Below are 20,500 nucleotides of genomic sequence, written 5' to 3'. Positions count from 1 at the left end.
AGTTTTTCCCCTTAAAATGACCCAGATTCCTGCGGGCTCTCGAATTTGTGAGCACATTTTGTTTTCCGGTAACAAGTTTTATTCTTTAATCTTTGCACTGATTCTGGTTAATATTTGCACATAACAAAGGTTTTTTATTTATAGACAAATATATGTGGATGCAGCAAAACAAAAGTGCTGCCCAGCCCAATAGGCATCGAGAGAGATGGTGACACGGCCACCAAGAAGGCTGCTTTCTGACGGAGCTCACAGGTCCAGCCCAGGCTTTGTTCTCGCTCTCTCTCTCTTTGAAAATATGCTGCAGAAAACGAAACTCCGATGTCTCCAAAGATGGTAAACATTCCGGAAGATTAGGAAAATAGCCAAGAATGAGGGGGCAGAAGAAGAAATTTTTTTTCGCTTGATACTCCTTTTGTTGTTGTTGTTGTTAATCCTTGCCCGAGGATATTTTTCCATTGCTTTTTAGAGAGTGGAAGGGAGGGAGGAGGAGGAGAGAGAAACATAGATGGGAGATACATGGGTGGGTTGCCTCCTGCACACACCCCGACCAAGGCCAGGGATTAAACTTGCAACCCAGGTATGTGCCCTCGACCGGGAATCAAACCTGCAACACCTCAATGCATGGGCCGGTGCTCTAACCACTGAACCCATCAGCCAGGGCTTGATGCTCCTTTTTGTGCTTTGTGCTGTCCCAAGTGCAGGAGGGCAGTGCATCAGCTCTGCTCCCTCTCTCTCCCTTGGGCATCCATCTTGGACCCCCCCAGGCAGGGCCACAGCAGATCTGTGTCCCTGCAAAGGTCAGTGCAGCCAGCTGGAGTACAGGGAGGTGTCAGAGGGACCCTCAGCCAGACCACTGAATCTGGGTCCCTTTTCATCCCCCTCCCCCACCCCCACTCCTCCACAGCCAGGTAGTGGATAGAGCCCCTCCAGGTGCGAGTGTCCCAGTGGGAGGTCATGGGGCGGGGGGGAACTGAGAGGGCAAGAGGGTAACTCTCTGAAGGGCACACTGACCACTGTGGGCAGACAGGAAGCAGCACTACAGGGCTTGAAAGCATGTTTTCTGTGGCTGATCCTCAGCTTATGATCCTCATACTTCTTCTAGAAGAACCATGGGGTGAGTGGCTAACTTGGACACACGCCTTCCAGGGTTGTCCACAGAGGCCTTGGCCATCCACAGTAGAGGAGGAGGAAGGGGTGCAGAAAATAAAAGAAGCATGCCTGCTCTCTGGATGGCCTCAATGTGCCATCGTAGAGGTCTAAATAGAGAGGAAAAGGAATACTGTCTTTGTCAGTCAGTGTGTGTGTGTGTGTGTGTGTGTGTGTGTGTGTGTATCTCACTATCTGTCAAAAAACTGATTTAAGGAATTGGCTCATGCCATTGTGGGTGCTGGCAAGTCTGAAATTTGCAGGGCAGGTCGGCCGGCTGAAAATTCTGGTAAGCGTTGATGTTGCCAGGGTCTGCTGGTAGGATTCTTCAGGGGACCTCAGAGTGTTTTCTTGTAAGGCCTTCACCTGATTGGATGAGGCCCATCCACATCTTGGAGGGTAATCTGCTTTACTCAAAGTGTACTGATTAAAATGTTAAACCTTTCCAAGAAATACCTTCAGAGCAATATCTAGATTTGGGTTTAGTCACACAATTGGATACTCTAGCTCAGCCAGGTGGACACATAACACTAACCATCACAGATACCAAAGCTCAGGAAATAGTCTGTGCCCAGTGCAGCTGCACACACTTGTGTCATTTCACGGTTCTGGCTTACTGTGCTTCCTGGTTCATAGGTCAACACTCAAGGACAGAGCCACACCAGCCAGGCAAGGTGGGAATGTTTCTGCAAAAATGAATGGTCAAGCCAGATGTCACTCAGTGGTTGAGCCTCCACCTATGAACCTGGAGGTCAGGGTTTGATTCAGGGTCAGGGCACATGCCAGGTTGTGGGCTGGATCCCCAGTAGGGGGCGTGCAGGAAGTGGCCCATCAATGATTCTCTCATCATTGATGTTTCTCTCTCTCTCTCCCTCTCCCTTCCTCTTTGAAATCAACATATGTACATAGTTATATACACATATACATACATATATACACATCTTGTATAAAAGTGTAATATGCTAATTAGACCGGCATCCTTCCCCGCGACCTTCTAGACGAAGCCTGGGCTGCAAGGGAAGCATGGGTGCCAGGTGCCAGAGGGAAGCTGCGGGGGCGGGGGGGGGGGGGGGGGGGGGAGAGGGAGGCCTATTCTTGCATGAATTTTGTGCATCGGGCCTCTAGTATGTATATATTTAAATGAATGGCCAGTCAGACAAACCCCATGCCTCTGTGCTAGGGCAGGTGATGACTTCCCTTCAAGTCTTGGAGAGCAAGGCCACTGGCGGGACCCATGGGTGCACTGAGGCAGCCTTTGAAAGTCCACCTGAGATAGGCGACACTCTCCATGTCCCCCAGGGAAGCCACTTCACCTGCCGACAGGCCTGCACGGGTCACCTGGGGGACGGATGTACTGAAGGCAAAGCGCCGGACCAGACCGGACCAGAGGCGTGCCAGCGTCGGTGGCTGGAACCCGCACGCCGGGACAGACGGAGCCCAGGGCCAGGCCAGTTGTTGGGCAGAGACAGCCGGCGACAACTCCACCAGCCGCGAGCACACGTCCGCACCCGCTGCGCGGTCCGGGCTCGCGCCCACCGGGAGGCGGCGGGGGCTACACACAAAGGGCGCGCGCAGGCCGAGCGGGTTGGGCGCCCGGCGCCCGTGAAGCCAACCTCCAAGGGCCTCTGAGGGCAGCGCGAGTCGGCCCGGGCCCACCTGCGATGGGCGCGCGCAGAGGGGCTGGTGCCTCCTTTCCCCACGGTTCCGCCCACCCAAGCCCGCTCCTCAGATCTCTCCGGGCCGCTGGAGAGCGAGCGGAGGGGGCGTGGCGCGCGCCCAGGTCACGCCTTCCGCTGCATAGTCATGAGGCGGGAAGCTCGGAGGGCTGGGGGCGGGGCCTGGCTCGGGCGCGAGGCGGGGGCGGGGCCGGCCGCCGCCCGCCCCCGTCTCGTTCTCCACCCCCGGAAGGCAGGCCACGCCCCGCGCCGCTGCGGCGCAGGGACGGGGAGGGGCCCGAGTCTGGATGGCCCCGCCCCCTATCTGAATATTGATGCGGCGCGCGTCGGCGTCGCCCTCCTCCCATTGAGCAAGGCTGTGTCGCGTGGCCCAGCGTCGGCGTGACGGTTGGACGCGGGCGCGGCACTGCGGGTCCCGATTGCTGCAGCCGCTTGTCAGTGTGATGAAGATTGGCACCCAGGTAAGCTGTCACTCAACCGCTCCGCCGCCGCCGCCGCTCCGCCGCCCCGTCCCTATCAATCACGCTGGCCCGCCGGCGCCGCAGCCGCCGCCCCGTCGCCATCGCCTGGGTCTCCCTGGGCCGCAGTCGCCCGGGAGGGCCGCGCCGGACCCGCCGCCCGGGGCAGGGGGCGGGGAGGGGGTGCTTGTGGGGGAGGGGAACCAAGGGCTCGGGGAGGGGCGTTGTCTGCTGGGCAGCCGCGGGGGCGCGCCCACCTTGTTTCTCAGTGTGGGTTTACGGACGCGGAAATTTCTGGAAGCCGCCGCCGCTGCCGCTCGGGGCCCGTTGTGAGGCGCGCGCTCTGAACCGTTCCTCACGGAGCGCGGCGCGCGCCCGGGCGCAGGCGGGGGCGGGGCAGGGGTGGGGGGCGCGCGGGCGCAGGCGGGGCGGGGCCGGCGTGAGGGGCGCGGGGGCGCGCGGGGGCGGGGCCCGGCGTGAGGGCAGCGCGGCCCCGCGGTTGGTGCGGCGGCCGCGGGGGCCGCTCCGCGGGGCGGTAGGCGGGAAGATGGCGGGTGCGGCGGCCGGAGGGGCGCGCCGCGTCAACCCCGTGCGCCTCGGGCGGTGCGGGTCCCGCGGGCCCTGCCGGGGTCGGCGGGGTGGGGGCGGGCCCGAGGGTGCGGACCTGCGGGGGAGCCGGCTGCAGCCTGACGGGGTGCCGGGCGCGGTGCCGGCTCCTGGAGTTGGTTACGAAGGGGTCGCTTATCATAAACGGCCGACTTGAGTGAGCGGACGTGTCGGACCTGGCCGGGCGCTCGCCAGAACCTCTCATTCCTGTGGGAAGCGGTCGTGAGTCACGGCAGGAGAATTAGGAAAGTGGAGCCTATTGATTTCATCCTGCGACTCTGGGAGCCCTGAGCGGCCCTGCGACACAAGTTGGGGTCTCCTCGGGGGGTGCCCCTCAGTGCCTGGAGGTGCTGCTCGCGTCGGAATCGTGGCCGGGGACGGCAGGCACCCGGGGGGCGGGCGGGTCCTTAATCAGATGTGCGTTTGGTGAGTTTGATCGCAGGCCTTGCAGCCATCCAGGATGTATCTGACGTGTCAGGTGTAATTTAACTTAATAACTTAGCTTGTAAGAGTTCGCTTTCTATAAAAAGCTACTGTTTTTTCCCTTAGTAAGTGAGCGCTTCCACTTTAGGGTGAACGAACCCTTCGGCTTCAGTTGGGTCTAACTATGATTTTTCTGACATCGGAAAAGGAGTGATATTTACACCATGCATCATGTTGAAATAAATTACAGAATACGTTACACAGTACATTCTAGATGCTGCAGAGGGAGGACAGGTGAAGTTTGCAGGTAGTTGGTGGTGATGCATCCGAGTCTGGAGCATTGATTGGGAAGATGGCAGCCTGCGCAGCCACCTGCCTTCCGTCGCTTCCCCAGTTTCCCGAGTGGAGAGTGGCAAGCGCTGTTCGGTGCACGGTGCACGTTGAGCGACGCTCACAGTCCAGTCCCTTCTGCCCAGCAATAAAGTGCGCGTCCTGCCTGAGACTGGAAACCGGCCTGAAACGGGACTTGACCTGAGGGTCCTGCTGGAGACTGACGGGTTGCATGTGAACGATGCTGGGTGCGAACCTCTCGCTGGGTCCTGCCCCTAGTTTGCATCTCTTCGCATCTGTGTCAGCTGTAACTTCAGAAAAGCACTTCATGAGCAGGAACATTCTAGTTAGAACTTTCACTTTTGTTGCAAATTATTAAGCATTTTGAAACCGTTTAAAAGAAAACCCTGAAACTGCTGCTGGTGCAAAGCATCGGCCCTTGGGCGCCTTTCCTGTGTTCGCCCGGCCTCTGGGCTCTCGGTAGAGCCGGTGTGGATCAGCGGTGTTCAGCCTTTCTCCTCGCAGGGCACACTAATTGCTACAGTTCTGCGGCACACCAAAAAGTACATTTTCTGCCGATCTGACAAAAGATCATTGGTTTAACTTTGATTCATTCACACCAGACAGCTATTGTTGTGTTGGCTGTTGTCGTTCTTTATTTGACAGTCTAAGGGGAAGAGGGTCAGTGCCCCTGACTAGGCAGGTATTGCATGTTTTAAAAATCCATGTGGCGCACTGTTGAAAAAAATCAGTTTTAGATAAAATAGGATCAAGAAGAGAACCCGTTATTACTGAGATACAGTTATCAAAATATCGAACCAAACTGGTGATAAAGTTCCTCAGTGCCCTTTATTAGCTGAATTAGTAACAGACTGAGCGCTGGCTGTAGCAGTTCCTTTGCAGCGGTGACAAGTAACTGACAATTGAGATTTCTGAAGCAACTCTAGCGCTTTGTGAAGATATTTGTGGTTTCTGTTGGAAGCTACAGGTACTGCTGGAATGCCAAGATTTTTAAAATTTTTTAAATGATTTCAGAGAGAAAGGGAGAGGGAGAGATAGAAACATCAATGATGAGAGAGAATCATTGATCAGCTGCCTCCTGCACATCCCACACTGGGGACTGAGCCAGCAACCCGGGCCTGTGCCCTGACATCGAACCATGGCCTGGTTCAGAGGTTGACACTCAGCCACTGAGCCACGCCGGCTGGGCTGGAACTCCAGACTTTAATGTCTACCCTCATAATTGAGTGAGAACTAGATTTCAGCCAGAGATTATTGCAAATAAAGATGTGATACTTTTTCTCAATCAGGTTCACAGACACCAAGTTCAGAACTTCTGCACCAGAACTCGTCTTTCCCTCAGCCCATCCGTTAGTAGGAATATGTGTGTGCCCTGTTTTCCTTCCTAAAATGACTGTACTGATGACATTGGGGATGAGGAAATAAAAACAGTTCAAATAAGGGAAGTCTGAATTTAGCAGGCTGGGGTCACGGGGGTGAGGGTGAGGGAAGCTGCAGGCGCCACATGGGGGCACTGTCTTAGACCATTGCGACAGGCCACACACAGCTGTGATAAGTTAGCCTTCTATTTTGTACAAGCTGTTTAAGAAGACACTGTTAGGGAGGAAAATCATCCTCTACCCTTCAAGTTCTGGCTGGAGTAATAATCAAATTAACAGAAGACAGGTTAGTAGGAGAAAAGCAAATTAAAGTTTAGTAACATATACTTTGGAGAGACCCAGGTACACTAAGTCTCCAAAATGGTGGAAGCCATCATCTTCAGTACCATTTTCAGCTAGTGACAAAAGATGACATTGGGGGTGGAGAATCTGTTACAGGAGGTTCCCAGGCAAAGCACAGAAAACCAGCCTAAGGTTTTTCTGCACCTTTAAGTCCCTGCCTTCTCTGACGGTGAAAGCAGGACAGGTATGGTGAGGGAACCCCCTTACAGAGGGAGGTTGCCCTTACAAATGTAATTGAGTTTTACAGAGGGTAACTTCTGGGTTTTCAGAGCTTCTCCCAGGTCTGCTGTTTCTTAAAATTAACCAGCCTAAAATAATCAATATGCCAAAGTGGGATCCCAAACTCTATTCTCCTTCAATATAGGACATGGAAATACAGTGTAGAAAAAGTTTGAACTGGAAATCTTTAGAATAAACATTTAAGGGATGATTGACGTGATCATTTGGTGGAAAGGCCTGGTTGCAAAGGTTGTCAAGTGAGGCTACTGTATCTGCCACGTTGTCCTGCCCACCAGAGTGTGTGCAGAGTACAGCCAGCCCCAGGTGCCCTTGTGTTGGTGTTTTACCCCTCTGCCAGTCTATTCATTTTCTGGGAATTTCACTCAGAGGGTCACATATTATCACAGCAAATGTGCGTTCTGATAAGGTGGTTTCAAGCGCCCATCCCAGGGACCTAGAAGTAGCTTTCTAACTCTATGTAGGATTCCTTGGGAGAAGGTTCAACAGCTTTTTCAAAATCTTGAGAAGGGTTGAGGGACTGAGGGCCTGTGAGCTAGTGAACATTTTGGATTCATTTTGTTGTATTTCTCTAAGTGATAGGATTTAGTTATCCTGACAGGTCCAGCTATCAGGCCCTGCCTTCCCTTTCTTAGAGTAAGCTGCTCATTGTGGATTGATGGTGCTCCTGTCTTGGGAAATTTTTCTGCTCAGGATGATGCCATCACCGTAAGGCAGACAAATTTGGCACGCCTCTAGCCCAGTAAAGCCATGTGAGGTGAGGCTATGGGCATGTTTACTGGAAATGCTGCTTTTCTTGTTTGCCACCTGTGGCTGACACAGAATGATTGGCTATTTTGTCAGGTCTCAGGATGGCAGGGAGCAGGCTGACTTCAAGTCCAGGAGCCTGTGGTCCAACAAGGTTAAGGAAAATCGAATCTAGCGGGATTGCAGGGATCACCATAGTGCTGGACCTTGGGACCAGTTTTGGGTCCTGGCAGAGTCTGGCTGCCCACATGGGGTCTTGGCCCTCCCTCTCTGCTGGACTCTAACTCTCCACTGTCTGCTCCTGCACACTGTCAATTGCATGTTCTCCGCCACCCTTTCAGCTTGAGCCCAGCTCTGCCACCTCATCCTCTTCATCTTTCCCTCCACCCCACCTAGGAGCTGCCTGGTCCTGTCCCCAAAAACGGATGGACTCCTGCCATCTACACAGCTGCCCCCTTTCAGCAGGGTCTGCAGTGGGGTTGGGTCACTCAGAAGGGACTGTGGATTGATAGGTACTGTGATTGCAGTTTCCAAAAACAGGTCATTATTTTTTGCAAAAATAATGCCTCAATGAGACCTTGCTAATCTTTCAATACATGTTATATTTTGTCTAAGACATTTTATCAAGATTTGTACTTTTTGTATAAAAAAATTAGGAATTTAATGTATTCTTCTAAATTCAGTTAGTGTTTATGTATACTTTTTAAAAAACGTTTATTTCAGTAGAATTTCCTGCAGCATAAGTGGAAATACTTCTGCAATCCTCGAGAGCAGCAGTAAACCATGGCACTGTTGACATTTGGCACTAGAAATGTCTGTGTGGAGGAGTTTGTCCTGTGCGTTGTAAGATTTTAGCAGCATTCTTGGTCCCTACATACTAGAGGCTAGTGGGATCCTAGCCCCAGATGTAACAATAAAAAATGTCTTCCGATATGGCCCAATGTCCCTGGGGGACAAAAGTCTCACTTGGTTGAGAACTACTGATCTAGAACAGCATTTTCCAAAATATATTGAACCCAAGTTTAGTGGGATATGTGTACATTTTTATGTATTAATCAGTTAAGCTATTTTGTGTTTATTTTTAGCCAGCATTATTATATTACTACAGGCCTGGTGCACAGATTTGTTCACTGGTGGGGTTGCTCAACCTGGCCTGCGCCCTATCACAACCCGGGACCCCTCGGAGGATGTCAGACTGCCAGTTTCTGCCCAATCCCCGCAGGCCTGGCTGAGGGACCCCACTGGTACATGAATACGTGCACCAGGCCTCTAGTATGCATGTAAGATCTTTGGTTAATCTCTTCCCACCCTCCCCCCTCCTCCCTTCCCTCTGAGATTCTTCAGTCTGTTCCATGCTTCCATGCCTGTGTGTTGAGCATCTGCCCCCTGGTGGTCAGTGCACATCATAGCTACCAGTCGAAGGGTCACTTAGGCTTTTATATATATACTAGAGGCCCGGTGCACAAAAATTTGTGCACTCGGGTGGGTCCCTCAGCCCAGCCTGTGCCCTCTTGCAGTCTGGGGCCCCTCGGGAGCCCCTTCCCCTGGCTGCTGGCACCAGTTTTCCTCCAGCGCCCGAAACCCAGGCCTTCGCTCTTCGCCGGGAGGGGCCTGCGTGGCGGGTGAGGGGCTTAGCTCCTTGCTCGCTGTGCGCGGGGCCCGGGGGCATGGCGGAGGCCAGCATGGCAGGCTTCCCTCTTTGCTTTTTGCTCATCACGCCGGCCTTCACTCGCTGCTCCTGCCCAGGGCCAGCCGGCTTCGCTCTGTTGCTTGGCGCCTATGTATGCAAATTAACCGCCATCTTTCTTGGCAGTTAATTTGCATATCGCCCTGATTAGCCAATGGGAAGTGTAGCGAAGGTATGGTCAATTACCCTTTTTGTCTTTTATTAGATAGGACTAGAGGCCCGGTGCACAAAAATTTGTGCACTCGGGGGTCCCTCAGCCCAGCCTCGCTAATTAGCCAATGGGAAGGGTAGCGGTCATACGCTAATTACCATGTTTCTCTTTTATTAGATTAGATAGAGTAGTAGCCCGGTGCACAAAATTTGTGCACTCGGGGGGGCGGTCCCTCAGTTATTAAACATTTTACAGCACAACACTGACCACATTGGTGGTGGTGGTGGTCTTGTCAGAATGTGTTATATTATGCAGATGAAAATCTATTTAAACAGATTTGATGTAGATATTTTCAAAGATGGAAGAATTGTCCCTGTCAACTATTTTAGTTGATTCATATCTTCAGTAATTGTCATCATTGCAAAGTTTTCAGTCCCCATATGGATTGCTGGATATAATAGGTCATGCGCTGTCCCTGTCCTTTGTAGCCTTTGTTACCTTAAGGACTCTAGTTTTTCATTTATATGTTTAAGTACCAACCTTACCGGCTTAAAAATGTAAGCTTTTAACACTGCTCTCTCTGTTCCGTATCCTTCCGATGAAAAGTGGAGTTGGGTTGCAGCACAGGAGAGAAATTCAGAAGGGGAATATTGAAGTAATGACTACAGTAGGAGAATAGGGAACCTGTTTCCCTGGCCACAGGCGCTGGCACCCTGGACCACAGGGCTGGCAGCTTCTCCAGGTGGCTGCAGCCTGGGACCTCTGGCTGGTAGCTTGTCCATCTCCTGGGCTGCAGCCAGCCCCAGGCGCTGGTGCCAGGACCAAAGGTGGGCGGCGGCTTCTTCTGGGGGCTTCTTCTTCTTCTGTGCTTCCAGGGAGGGTAGTCAGTTAAGTGTCATGCAAAAATAGGCATCACCAATTGCATAAGCCGGGTGTGGGGCAGGGAAGCCGCAGCCGGGGAAGCTGGCAGCAGCTGCTTCCCTGACCGGCACCCAGCTTCTGCGGTCACGGATCACAGAAGCCGGGTGCGGGGCAGGGAAGCCATGGCCCTTGATGCTGGCCTGACCCGCACCCAGCTTCTGCGATCGCTCCTGCACCCAGCTTCTGCGGTCACTGATCGCAGAAGCCGGGTGCGGGGCAGGGGAGCCGTGGCTGGGGCGCTGGCGGAGGCTGCTTCCTTGCCTACGCACCTGGCTTCTGTGATCCCCCCTGCACTGGACTTCTGCGGTCACCGATCGCAGAAGCCAGAAGCCGGGGACGCTGGCGGCAGCCGCTTCCCTGCCCCTGCATCCAGCTTCTGCATCGCTGTCTGTGTCCGCTTCCCTGCCCCACCCCCAGGCTTCTCCGATCACCCACTGGTGGCAGGGCAAAGGTGCCCTCCAGGGCCGACCTTTGCCCTGCTCCCTGGCTCTTGCCTGTGCCTGGGTTTCTCATCACTGTCTTCCATCCTTCCCCTTTCGCCTCCCATCATTGCGAGTATGCAAATTAGCCGCCATCTTTGTTTGCGGTTAACCGCCATCTTGGCTGGCAGTTAATTTGCATATCACCCTGATTAGCCAATGGGAAGGGTAGCGGAGGTACGGCTATTTACCATGTTTGTCTATTATTAGATAGGATGTTTTCATATGTTTATATAATCCAGGTAAATATGTTTTTTTATTTTAAAAATTTAAGATCTCTTCACAATTGAATGATTCTATATTTTTTCTGATTATTTTATGTCCATGCCTAATGTGGCAGAGCCTTTTGAGCATCTCATTTTTTATATTTTCTGTGTTTATTTTATCCTCCTCTGGCCTAACAAGCTTAGTCAGATCCCAGACCTAGGTAGGATGGTATCACTGCTGGGCCCATTTCCAGGGTGCTATCCCCCAGCACAGACAGTGCCCTAGGAAGAAAGATTGTATGTGTAAGAGGGCCCTTGCCTTGAAGGAGTGGGGTTTCTGTTTTTCATAAAATGTATTCATTGACCCTTAGTAATAAATACTACATGAAAGGTGTGAGTATCAGCTTTTTAATGATGCCAATGATAGTCAAGGTCTTAAAAACTGTGATGTGAATTGCAATTCTATCCAGCTATGCTAGACCAGCCAGCCCAGAATTTACTAAAACAGGTCCTAAAACCACTAAAACACCTTTGTGGTTAGAGTTTTACTATGTCTTTAGTGAACATATGTGGACTTTTGGCTTGGAAATATGTTTTTGGACAGATTTTGTTTTAACAGAATGTAATATTTATGATTTTATTTTTTTGTTAATCCTCACTTGAGCATATTTTCCCATTGATTTTTAGGGAAAGTGGAAGAGAGAGGGAATGACAGAGAGAAACATTGATGTGAGAGAAACACATAGATTGGTTGCCTCCGGCACAGGCCCTGACTAGGGCCTGGGCTGGGGAGGAGCCTGCAACCAAGGTACTTGCCCTTGACCGGAATCGAACCTGGGTCCCTTTGGTCTGCAGGCTGACGCTCTATCTACTGAGCCAAACTCTCTGGGGCTCTGATTTCATTTAAATATTAAACTTCAAGTGGTACCTTCCCAAGCCTTGTTTGAACAATAAAGTGATTGTTTGGCAAATGTTTTCCTCAGAATGTGTTATTGGCTGAACCCTCAATGGGATGGGGGATTTGAATGAAGCCAGGATAGAAGAGAGGTGACAGGCGGATGACAACTCACTGAAGTGTAGTGATGGATAGTTGATTGTCCTAAAAGGTATTTTGGAAAATCTCTCTTTTTTTTCGTGTTTTTTTTTTTTTTGAGTATAGAATTTTGACATTTTTCTTGGATTCCTTGACAGCTTTCTTTATTAATAATATTAGCAGGTTTAAAATGTTTGGAAAAGTATCATCAATTAAATGTTTTGAGGAAATATTAGTAGCCACAAAGAAAATGTCTATTGCAGCCCTAACTAGTTTGGCTCAGTGGATAGAGCGTCGGCCTGCAGACTGAAGGGTCCCAGGTTCGCTTCTGGTCAAGGGCATGTACCTTGGTTGCAGGCACATCCCCAGTAGGGGGTGTGCAGGAGGCAGCTGATCGATGTTTCTAACTCTCTATCCCTCTTCTTTCCTCTCTGTAAAAAAAATCAATAAAATATATTTTTTTAAAAAAGAAAGAAAGAAAATGTCTTTTGCAAATGTCTCTTGACTCTTGTGTCCCCAGTCCCTTCCTGGCTCCTTAACCAACTCTCTTCCAGACAAGCAAGCTAAAGTTACCGTAGACTTTCTTGCATTTCTGTTAGTGGAATTGATTGTGCTCATCAGTTAAAGCAGCTTTCGAGAGCAGCTCGGGAGTTGCCCTGCTGAGAAGGAAAGTGGCTAGGTGTGGCAGCTCTGAGCTTTCCTGCATTGGGCCTGTCTGTAGATTAAATGAAAAATGCAAAAGACTTGATGTTCCCAAAACTGAGTTAGAGAGCAAATTAAAAAAAAAAAAATGTATTGATTTCAGAGAGAGGGAAACATTGGTCATCTGTCTGCTACACACCCCCAATGGGGATCAAGCCTGCAATCCAGACATGTGCCCTGACCTGGAATCAAATGGGTGACTTCCTGGTGCATGGGGTGATTGATGCTCAACCAACTGAGCCACACTGGCCAGGTTAGAGAGCAAATTTTTGATGGATAAAAGAAGTTATGAACATGTCTCTTTGGACAGCTATATTTTAGGCCATGAGTTGGCAAATTGTAGGCCTCTGGGCCAAGTGCCACTAGAGCCACTGTAAAGGAAAAAGAATATACAATAGAAACAGTATGTGCCCTGCAAAGCCTAAAATACTAATTAGTTGGCTCTTTAGAGAAAAGTGTGCTGACCCCTCAGTCATTTTTAGCTTAAAAAAAAAAAAAAATTTGTGTTAATCTGGATAAATGGAATCAAACAGCCTAAGTCTGCTGGGGAAATCCTATATAATAAAACCCTAAAATGCAAATCGACCGAATGGCAGAATGACCGGTTGCTATGGCACACACTGACCACCAGGGGGCAGACTCAGCTCAGGACTCCGCAGGGAGTGGGCCTAAGCTGGCAGGCAGACATCCCCCAAGGGGTCCTGGACTATGAGAGGGCCCAGGCCAGGCTGAGGACCCCCCTCCCAGTGCACGAATGTCATGCACCAGACCTCTAGTATGACTAATAAAGGGGAAGATAGGATATTGTCCCTCAATAGACTATCTTGCTGTGATTGGTATGTAATGACACCTGTGTAAAAATAGGGCCTAGGTAAATAGCTCTAATTAGGATCATAAAGGAATCCATGTGAATAAATATTGAAAGCTTTTGTGACCAGTTCCTATTGTCTCATTGCTCCTTTGTTTTTCCCTTTTGCTGGCATTTGAGCCCTGAGAAACTCTGCTTTGCTGAAGTCAGTATATAGAGTTTAATTCTTTCTTATGGGTGCCACCTTGTCCAGAAGCAGTTGTTCTGAAACCCAGATGCCACTGGGAAAGCAAGGAGTGCTTCTTCCTCGAGAGCTTCTGTGTGCCGCACTCCCTGAGTTCTGGGGCTGAGGAGCACTGTGTGAATAGCTGCTGGAGAGCAGACTCTAGCTGGGCTGGGAGGGACTGGGCCTGTGGGTCAGAGGTCAGGGAGAGGGGCAGGGCTGCAGTAGGGCTGGGCCAGGCAGCCTCACTGGTCTTTGGCTTATTAGGGCTTCTCTCTAGAAGCCACTCCCCACTGCCCCCCACTTTTTCTGTCTTCACATCTCTTTTGAAAGTGACAATTATAGTGCAGAAAATGAAGATGAGTCTGGAGTGTCTTGTTTTACCTGAAAGCAAGAAAGTTATCAAGAATTACTAGGATGTGTTAAAGGCTCTAGGAGGTAACTGAAGGTGCTTGCATTGGCCAAAGATAGGATAATTTTGGGGAAATACATATACACATATATATACTACAAACACATACATATAACTGTACTTATCTTTTTATTTTTTTTTATTTTTTTTTTATTTTTTATTTTTTTTAAATCTTTATTGTTCAGATTATTACATTTGTTCCTCTTTTTTCCCCCCATAACTCCCCTCCTTCCAGCTCCCACCCCACCCTCCACCCTCACTCCCCACCCACTGAGTTCATCCATAGGTGCATGATTTTTGTCCAGTCACTTCCCGCATCTCCCACACCCCTTTTCCCCCAAGAATAGTCAGTCCATTCCCTTTCTATGTCCCTGATTCATTATAGTCACCAGTTCATTCTGTACATCAGGTTATTTATTCACTTGATTCTTAGATTCATTTGTTGATAGATGCATATTTGTTGTTCATAATTTGTATCTTTACCTTTTTCTTCTTCTTCCTCTTCTTAAAGGATACCTTTCAGCATTTCATATAATACTGGTTTGGTGGTGATGAACTCCTTTAGTTTTTCCTTATCTGTGAAGCTCTTTATCTGACCTTCAATTCTGAATGATAGCTTTGCTGGATAAAGTAATCTTGGTTGTAGGTTCTTGGTATTCAGCACTTTGAATATTTCTTGCCATTCCCTTCTGGCCTGCAAAGTTTCTGTTGAGAAATCAGCTGACAGTCGTATGGGTATTCCCTTGTAGGTAATTGAGCCTCTTTCTCTTGCTGCTTTTAAGATTTTCTCTTTGTCTTTTGCTCTTGGCATTTTAATGATGATGTGTCTTGGTGTGGTCCTCTTTGGATTCCTTTTGTTTGGGGTTCTCTGCGCTTCTTGGACCTGTAAGTCCATTTCTTTCTCCAGGTGGGGGAAGTTTTCTGCCATTATTTCTTGAAATAGGTTTTCAATATCTTGCTGTCTCTCATCTTCTGGCACTCCAATGACTCTGATATTAGTCCGCTTAAAGCTGTCCCAGAGGCTCCTTACACTATCTTCACACTTTTGGATTCTTTTTTCATTTTGCTTTTCCAATTGGGTGTTTTTTGTCGAATCTTTGACTTGATTCTTGTGCTCCTCTGGTCTGCTATTGGGTATAATATTCTTTATTTCAGTCCGTGTATGCTTACTTTCTAATTTCTTTATCGTAGCATCGAGGGTCTCATTAGTTTTCGTGAGGCTCTGCACAAATTTATGGCAAGCCCTCAAAATTGCGATTCTTAGCTCCATATCCTCCGTTTCTGTCATGTTTTTTTGTCTCCGCATCTTTTATGCTTTCTTGGTGCACCCCCTTGTGGTCTCTGTGCGCAGTCTTGTTCTAGCCAAGCCTTAATTGTTGTAGTTAACACTAGAGGGATTTGACCACCAGGCCGACTGGCTGTGAGAATCAGCTGTGGGAAAACTTCAGTCCTCAGGGGAGGCGCTAGTCCAGCCCTTGCCTGAGGCGATCGGCAAATGGCTGTGCGCAGGGTTTGGGCGGGGCGGGCTCAACAGGGCGGGGGGGGGGGGGGGAGGGAGCAGCTATGGCCGCTCTCAGTCCGTCCCCAGGGGCTCTGCCTCTCTGTCCCAGCAAACGCTGCAAACCTCGGAGGGGCCGTAGCCAGACAGTCCCGCTTCTCCCGTTTGAGTCTGGGTCCCTAGAGACTCGCCCGGATCTGTAGCCCAGAGTCTGAGACTCGCTCCTGATTGAAAACGACAATCGCGCCCTCAGCCGCCAGCCCGCTTTGCGCGCGCACCCTCACCACCGCACCGCCGTACCTTTAAATTTTCCACACTGCACCTCCGCTGAGCGTTGGAATGCTGTTGTTTTTGCTTCTAGTTGAAGAGACTCTCCTCAGCCAGCCTTCCCGTGGTTCTGGTTGATGTCCGCTCCGACTTTTAGTTGTATTTTTGAAGTGGTTGTCCACGGCGGCAGTCTCCGGTGTTTACCTATGCCGCCATCTTCTTTTTTCTCCTCTTTTTAAATTTATTTTTTATTTTAATCCTCATCTGAGGTTATTTTCCATTGATTTTTAGAGAGAGTAGGAGGGAGAGGGAGAGACAGAGAAAAGCACTGATGTGAGACACATCAATTGGTTGCCTCCCACGTGCCCCCGACCAGGGTCGGGAGCCTGCAACCAAGGTATGTGCTCTTGACTGGAATCGAACCTGGGACCCTTCAGTCCTCAGGCCAGCGCTCTGTCCACTGAGCAAACTGGCTAGGGCTAATGTACTTAATTTTAAAATGTTCAAACCCATGAGATCATAATGTACTAAAACAGCCTGACTGGTCACTATTGTAGAAGGCTAGGGAACTAGCACGTTGTTCTGAAAATTGATAAGCAGGGGGAAAGAAGCAGCTCTTAAGAAACCCCATAGTTGGGGCTACAGTGTGGATTATGGACTTGGGGTGGGAAAGCGTGACCATGGGAGACTGGTCTGAAGACACTGCTGGGAGTTCAGAAAATGGAGAGCTGATGGGGGAGCTTGTTTCATTTGCTGCATCATAGCATCAGGGGGGAATTTCTTTCCTTTTCAGTAACTTGTGTTACAGTGTTTTGGAGGTGCCTACTTCCAGACTTTGTCAGGACATGCCACTTCTTCACATGGGCACCAGGCTGTCATTTTTTCTTTAGACTTGTCAGTGTTTGCAGAGCAGAGTTACATGGGTGTGCAGTGTGGGCATCCTTGCCATGATTGAAAGTCATTCGTGGTGTTTACCTGATGCATTGCCTTCAACTATTCTCTTAAATGGTGTTTCCCATTTTGAAGGACACTATAATTCGTAGTTTGAATTGATGAAATTAACATTTGCAGGCATCAAAATTGAACAGATTGTCAAATACTGTCCTGATTTTCTTATGAGTTCTACAGTTATCTTAGAAACAAAGTTATTGTGTTCTCAGAAATAATGTGTAGAAGAAATGGGGCTTCAGAGCCAGCGTCTGACCTCACAAAGGTATCTTAACCTCTTTGCGCTTCTGTAAGATGAGGACAGTGTTACAAAGCATCTGCTAGAACAGTGGTTCTCAACCTTCCTAATGCCGTGACCCTTTAATACAGTTCCTCATGTTGTGGTGACCCCCAATTTCATTATTACAAATTGAACATAATTAAAGCATAGTGATTAATCACAAAAACAATATGTAATTATATATGTGTTTTCCAATGGCCTTAGGCGACCCCTGTGAAAGGGTCATTCGACCCCCAAAGGGGTCGAGACCCACAGGTTGAGAACCACTGTGCTAGAATGTTCTGGTTCCTATTAGTGGGAACCCAGTTACTCCATTAGTGGCATAAAACAACCATTTTATGATGCTTATGGCTTTGAGGCCAAGAATTTGGAAAGGATGCCGTGGAAATGGCCTGTGTCTGCTCCACAATGGTTGGGTCCTCAGCTAGCAAGACGCAGAGGCTGGGAGTGCCTTGATGACAGGGCTGGAGTCTTTTAGAGGAAATTTTCTCAAATTTGGAAGTTGATACTGGCTTTCAGCTGAGGTTGTTGGCTAGGACACCTCTATGATGACTCTACATGTGACCTGGGCTTCTTCACAGTATTGGGGTTGGGGATGGGGGAGTGTGCTTTCTCACAGCATGGGAGGGGGAACGCTTCACAGCATGGGGGGGCCTTCCTCACAGCATGGGGGCTCAGGGCATCAGAAGTTAAGTGTCCAAAGGCGGCAGAAGCCCAGGAGTCGCACACCATCGCTTCCACAGTATTCTCGAGGTTCCAACTGAGTCTCTAAGGTCAGCCTTAAAAGTGTCTTATGTAGGTCTTGAATATGAGAAGATATTTCTTCCCTCATTTTCCCTTCCCTACCCTCACATCCCCGTTGTGATACTGACAGGGCAAAGCGAAGATTAAACATAGAACAAATTCTCTGTACATTTCTGCATTAACATGGACTATATAGATATAACTGTGACACGGAGCTTTGAGACAAAGCTCTAGAGATTTGATCTTGCAAGTGCTTCTGCTTTATCCAGCCCAGGCCACCAGGAGTCAGTGTGCCCATGTCTAAACAAGAGAACAGCCGATTGACCACAGGTACGGTGTGTTTGAAGAACAGCACCAAAACCCCAGTTTCACCATCACTTTGCAGGAATTGATTGAGTTAAGAGAGATTTTTGTAAAAGCATCAAATTCCAAAGCTTCCTGCATTTTTGGCAGTTTTTCTTCAAGCCCTGGCAAATCTAGTGTCTTATTTCTTCTGTTCCAGTGGCCTGTTTATCTATTGTGTTATTACACACTTTTATGTTACTTCTGTACTCTTGTAGGATACTTTAAAATTTGCTAATTCTTAAATTTTTTAAGGGTAATAACTATTCATGGACCTTGATTCCACTGTATACAGTGGAATAGGGTTTTTTTGAAAATAGGGTTTTTTTAGAATAGGGTTTTTTTGAGTTTCTAAAGAAACAACAGGTATTTTTATTGGTATTGCAGCCGCAAGATTTATAGATAACTACATGTACCAAGAAAAACCAGTAGATTCTCCATAAACTGTTAGGACTAAAGGCCCTAGTGAAGTTGGCGGGTACAAGGTTAGTCCACACAGACTAGGGGGCACTTTTTTATCCAGCAGTCTGCCACAAAGTATAATGACATTGAGATATTTTTGACAGCAGCAGGAAAAACTAAAAATGTCTAGGAATTAATCTAACCATGAATGCAGAAGACCTCTGTAGGAGAGGACCCAGGCTCTGGACTAGGGAGAGCTGGCACCATAGAGGTGTCTCCTGCCCAAATGAATCTATCAGGACTTTTTCAGCATTGGTATAAAGTTGTTTCTTGTTTTGTTTGCTGCTCCATCCCCAGCACTTACAACACAGCCCACATGGAGAAGACTTTCAGTAAATCTTTGTGGACTGAATGAAGGGCACAGATGCTAACAAATCGTGGGCCCTGCCTTTCAGTTGGCAGGTTACTGTGAGACTTTCTATGCTGCTCCTGGATTTAACCACCATGCTGATGATTGATGATGGGCGACTGTAATGATTTCACTGTTCCTCTATGGATGACATGTAGGTTCTGTTTCCATTTTTTATTAATATGGATAAAAATCATCATTAGCATCTAGCTTTTCTTGCCATGTTTAATGCCCTTTCAAATGAGGCTTTTGAGCACAGAAAAGATAATTTGAGGTTATTTTAAAATCAACATTTATTAAGGCCACAAAGTTACAGGCCTATTTATACTTTTATGTAGAATTTGCAAGTTTTTGGTTCTCTTTATGAATTTAGTATATTTTAACTAAACTTCACCTTTAAGACAGCCTTTGATCAACTCAAGGTGAACTGACTAAATATACCATTTTTAATGATCAGTCCCAGTCACAGCTTACACAATTCAAGCATAATTTTAAGTTTATTGGATTTGATTTTCATTTAAGCACCTTATATATCTGACCAAACAAGTAAAACCTTCTCAGGTATGTCTAATAATTTAATGTTATATTTATGGTGAATCTCATGTTCTCAAGCTTTTCAATCCTCTCTATTGGGGTGAGCTTTGTGGTCAGGGTCTTGGTTTTGTTCACTGCTATAATCCTAGGACCCAGTATTTGTGCCCGGCAGTTGATAAACTTGTATAAATGAAGAAATGTTTGCAATCTTCGTTAATTTCTCTCTTATACCTTTTCACTGAAAAAGAAATTATGTCTAAAATCAATAATGCAATTAATTATACATTTTAAGTTAAAATCAAGGCTAAAATTTAAGATTAAATTGTCCTATTTTCTTAACTATTAAAGCATCTAAATGTCAAATACATAGATTATTATGAACACCAAAATATTAAAATCTAAATCTTTCACAGGGTTAAATGATACCATTAAAGCACTAAGTCATCTCAGACAAGAGTGGGCAGACCACACTGGCTAGAGAGCTGTGGCCGGGAAGAGAGATGAGGCCTTGTCAACTTCAGGGCTATCTCCTGACCTGCATACTACACCTTCTTTTCTAGTCTCTCTGAGCTTCTTAGCCAGCTAGGACCTTCCCAGATTCATCCATATTGTCTGAGCAGGAAAGACTTCACCATCAGATCAGATTCAGCCAATCGTTTACTAGTATATCTGGGCCTTTTTAAAAATAAACTTCTCTTATTCCAGTCAGCCTAGACCAGAAAGCTGAAAAATATTAAAATGTCAGTCTCTTAGACTTGGCCCATATTTCATATTTTTGTCTGCCTTTAAGGTCATAGCCTGAATGCTACAGTCTCTGGTTGATTGAAGAAGAATGCGATATTTTTTCATGACTGACTATATATAGTCGTGTTGTTTTCCAAGCCAGTCATGCAGTATGTGAGTTCTAGGACTCCTTCAGAGTTCCAAGTTTTACTTCATCTTTGCTGGCAGTATGGTTGGTTTAAATTTAATAATTTCTAGATGAAAAGTATATTATTTTAAAATTAGTTTTTCTTAAAATTAATAATGAGTTTTAATATTTCTATACATGAATAGTGGAAAGTTGTGTTTATTTCATTTGTATTAATC

At 48.0% G+C, this 20,500-nt stretch overlaps 1 protein-coding gene across 7 annotated transcripts in view; it reads left to right on the top strand.

The window, feature by feature from the left end:
- Positions 1–3,205: 3,205 nt before the first annotated feature.
- The window catches only part of PKNOX1 (PBX/knotted 1 homeobox 1), a 62,117-nt gene continuing 44,822 nt past the window's right edge, over positions 3,206–20,500 (top strand). For 2 of the 7 annotated variants that reach the window (XM_070407126.1, XM_070407118.1), the window contains exons 1-2: positions 17,995–18,054; positions 18,826–19,031. The gene's annotated coding sequence lies outside the window, so the exon portion shown is untranslated. Of the gene's footprint in view, positions 3,284–17,683; positions 17,754–17,993; positions 18,055–18,825; positions 19,032–20,500 lie in introns of those variants that run through there. The other 5 variants (XM_070407120.1, XM_070407123.1, XM_070407119.1 and 2 more) reach the window with 5 other exon arrangements.

This window comes from Myotis yumanensis, unplaced genomic scaffold (assembly GCF_028538775.1).
Source record: "Myotis yumanensis isolate MYYU_CA2020_CCGP unplaced genomic scaffold, mMyoYum1.0.hap1 SCAF_2, whole genome shotgun sequence".
NCBI lineage: Eukaryota > Metazoa > Chordata > Mammalia > Chiroptera > Vespertilionidae > Myotis > Myotis yumanensis.
The sequence above is the reverse complement of the archived record's forward strand: the minus strand, read 5'-3'. Positions and strand labels throughout refer to the sequence as shown.